The 4,306-nt window shown below is 36.0% G+C and overlaps 1 long non-coding RNA gene across 1 annotated transcript; it reads right to left on the bottom strand.

Moving 5' to 3' along the window:
• Positions 1-1,202: 1,202 nt before the first annotated feature.
• Positions 1,203-3,666, bottom strand: LOC139134747 (uncharacterized). Its single transcript, XR_011552863.1, has 3 exons — positions 3,561-3,666; positions 2,991-3,118; positions 1,203-1,423 (listed from the first exon to the last, which is right to left on the bottom strand). It is a non-coding gene; the product is annotated as an uncharacterized lncRNA (long non-coding RNA).
• Positions 3,667-4,306: the final 640 nt, after the last annotated feature.

Genomic DNA, 4,306 nt, shown 5'->3' with positions numbered 1-4,306 from the left:
ACCATTGTTGTCCTTGTGACATCAGCAACGAAATATTATAGGGATTACTCCTCGTGCAAAATCCAGTCGACACGTTTCCATTGTTAAAGAAATGGACAGATTATACCCAACCAAATCAATTTTGGTCAGAGTATATACGAGGACTATCGTCAATGAAAATCCCAAGAATAGTAAAGTCACTAATTATAAATGTTCCATTTGTGTATTTCTGTCAGAGTTTCCTTTCCGTTAAATTGACGATTCGTCCGTGTTCGGGTTTGCCAAATTGCTCTTTTGTTCCCCTGTTCTTCTTTGAAGTTTTATTCTGGTGTTCAATCAAATGACATTATGTCTCTGTCTCTGTGTTTCTTTCTGCTGTGTCTCTGTTTTTGTCTCTGTGTCCATCTGTCCATGTCTGTTTGTCTGTCTGTCTGTCCTTCTGTCTATCTCTGTCGCTCTCTCTCTCTCAACTTTTATGGAAACTCCGTTTTTTACACTTTTGCAATATTGAATGTAGTCACATGATTGCACAGGCACACAGTTGATGTCAGGTTAGACATTGATGAAACCTGTAAAACACAGCGAATATGTACAAGTTACTTTGCGTTAGAACTACTTAATTATGTAAACCTATTGTCAAAAATGTATTACGTTGCAAAACAGAGAACTCTGACATCCCAGCCTTAAGCCCTAGTTATAGCAATGTATTTACACATTCACAATACACGAACACAAACTATTACCTTAAAGGGTGCAATAAACATATGAAAAACGTTCTAATCAAAATACAAAGGGATCAAAAGTAGGAATTATGAATAATTTATAATTTCTGATCATAAAGGCAAAAGTATGGATTTGATGAATTGTAAATTAATCAACAGTGAGTTTGAATAAATCATTTTCGAGCCTTAAAAGCAATTCAAAGTAACTGCTAACACCAACCTGGCAACCGTTTCTATCCCATGTACTACTTCGCTTTTCCATGTACGTGCACATGATCCCCTTAACAGCAATAGAGAATTTCATTTCTCGATCTGCACATTGAAATAACAAAAGCCTATTTCAGTCAGAGAATTATGAAAAATACTGTACAAATGACAACTGTGCATGAATGTATGATCGTGTTATTTATAAGATAAAGCCATAAATATCAATTTGAATAGAAATCACAATGAAGGTGGCAGGTAATACGATTTGAACGAGTATGTTACTCACTCCCTGGAATAGTGAAGGTCAAATAGTAAAATCCGGTTGCCATGAAGTAGTCGTCTGGAATGAAAATTTTCGAATGGTGTCCACTGAACTGGACATCAACAGAGAACATGTATCCACGGTACTGATTCGAGTACATGACCACGTCGTTGAATATATATGACGTGGCATTTCCATAGAGAAGTTCAGAGTTTTCCAACATAATGACAAATGCATGATCCAAATTCGACACCTGGAGAGGCAATGCAGAGGAAGTTTGAAAAAAATGAGAGTGACATACAAAACGTCAATTACGTTATATATTAGTGATGACGACATTGTGCCCCTAAACGTCAGACATAAAAATCAGGTTTTCGTTTAAACCATCGAACATACAACTAACCATACAACCATCCAAACAATACAATCATACGATAATTACAACCATGCAACTATACAACCATACATACAACCATACATACAACCATGCATACAAACATACATACATACATACATACACACACACACACACACACACACACACTCATACATACATACATACATACATACATACATACATACATACATACATACATACATACATACATACATACATACATACATACATACATACATACATACATACATACATACATACATACATACATACATACATACATACATACAATATAATTTGAAGAGCTTTCCTATTTAAGTTTCGTGTGGCTTGAGATGTAAAACACCGGCTGGGCTATCGTATCAAAATGATCGCGCCAACTTTAGATTTCAAGCTCGATCGAGCAAACTGCTCACCTGACAGAGTGAGCAGCTCTACGATATCTCACTATGAATGCAAAGTTGATATAGTAGCCGTAACAGTCAGTTTATCTCAACGTATTGCACATATCCTTAATGTTAAATATGCCAAATTTAGGGAAAATCCGAAGTGAGTACAGGATCGTAACTCGTTCGCTTTATTGCAGTGGGAAAAAAGAACATTTCAAAGGTATTAATTTATATCGTCTACTCGCATATTTTCTTTATTGACTTTCCTAAATACAACTACACTTATTTAATACCTTAATGACTTTCTTGGCAGTATCTTACAACATGTTGTTTCCGAAACCTGCACAAAACACGATCATGACCTTTGAATCTCACTGTACAAATCGGAAGCAATATATTTACCTTCTCTGTGGCGAGTATTTTTAGTGTTATCGGAATTTCCGGGTCATTTATGGCCATACTCGCAATAATTCACTACCCAGATATTTCAACGTGTCAACAAGAAACCTGTCGTATAGGGGTTCTGACATGAAGTACAGACGACGAGAACCGTACTCTTCAGCAGGGTAGATGACATGAAAACATACTGTGGGACCGGCCGTGGATGAGAAAGGCATCGGTCGCAATAATGGTTACAAATATTCAACGTGTCTTTTGTTTGTTTTGGTTAAAGCTGTACTTGTAGATATTTAGTGTTATGCCAAAGAGCTGAATCAAAACAACAAATTTTATTATTATTATTATTATTATTATTATTATTATTATTATTATTATATAATGACGAGGAAAGGAGAGTCATGAGTCCTGTTCGCTCAGCTAGCTGTCCTACATGTGAGTGAAAATACCAACGATGGTCATGCGTACGCCTAGCTCTAAGTAGTTCCTATTACAGTGGAAAATAACTGTTACATGTAAAAATACGGGTTCATGTCTGTACTCTCTAAATAGTAAGAGAATGGTGATACAGGCATAGAATGTATTATGGAATACAGGACAATATAAAAAATGGTATACATTGTTCAGGATCGACCCACCTTGAAAACTGTTCCAAAATATGTGACATCATCCATGTCGAGATAGATGCCTTCAACTAATACATGTTCTTCATTGACGGGGAGGTCACTCGCAAACATAATTTGAATTTCATCCGTTGTATTATTCACTTTGTGCACAGAGCAAACATTTATGACACATCAGTGAAAACAATACAAATTGAAAAAGTCACAAAATATTTAGTGATGGTAAAGTAACAAAATGATGAACATGTTGGATGTGAATTACCAGGCAGGTGTTCCGATTCTCACATTTCTAAAACTAAAATGCTTGCATATGAAGAGGATGAGTAACTTAAGATCATTTCCACCATACATAGCGATATAAGGATGCACAATCATGTTTTTAATGTATAGACGATAAAAAATTTTGTGGGTTCCTTGTATAAACAAAAAAATAAATCGACAGTTTTGTCTGCAGTTTCTGGCAGTACTTGCAAGTAAATACGGGTGTTGTTCCACATTAAAATACAGAAGAACTTCATGTCTAATTTCGGGGTGACGGAGGTAAAGAAAGTAAAACGTTGTATTGCAGTACATTAGATATTATACCTTCTACTCCATTGCCTTCCCTGTCTGTGAACGACAACGCCAGAACGTCATTTTCCGAAGATGCACTTCCCCCATTCTCTTTTTGCAAAGATCTCCTTTTGAGACGTTTCACCTGTGTGAGATAATGATGGAGTGATCAAACATTCCCTCTGTTTCTGTTGATCAGAAGTGCGCTGAGCCACAAACTAATAAACGACCTAAATTTACCTGATATCATCCTAGTTGACAATTTAATAGCTTTTAATCATGATGTTTATCCTCTTCCTTACATATTTCTGCTATTGCAATTAAAATGATAACAGAAAACAAAAACTGATAGAGCCTGACTTCATCATAACGTTTTCTATTTTTTTTTCAATAACTGACTGTGTATAAAAACTGCATGAACTTGCGCCATGTACCATCTAATGATATCGGAGATAAACGACCATTCTTCAATACGTACTACGTTGCCCACCACGCTCTAAAGATAACATCTATACACTTTGTGAATTTTAAAAATGTACTCACTATCCTGTTCAATGAGGTCACTTCATCTGTTTGATTAAAAACAAGTTTATCATCTCCTGGTAGAATAAATCCATACCCAATGCCTACTTCTATAGAGGAGTTGACAAACTTGCTTGGCGAGCCGCTATCCAAATTTAATAGAAGTGATGATGTTTCCAGTAGCAAGGGGTCAGTACCTTGCTCTTTGTTCAGAAGAACAAACGTCGCAAGTTTATCTGCCGTATTTAGCAAGGATT

This window comes from Ptychodera flava, chromosome 6 (genome assembly GCF_041260155.1).
Source record: "Ptychodera flava strain L36383 chromosome 6, AS_Pfla_20210202, whole genome shotgun sequence".
Classification (NCBI taxonomy): domain Eukaryota; kingdom Metazoa; phylum Hemichordata; class Enteropneusta; family Ptychoderidae; genus Ptychodera; species Ptychodera flava.
Note: the sequence above shows the minus strand (reverse complement) of the source record. Positions and strands in the feature narration are given on the sequence as shown.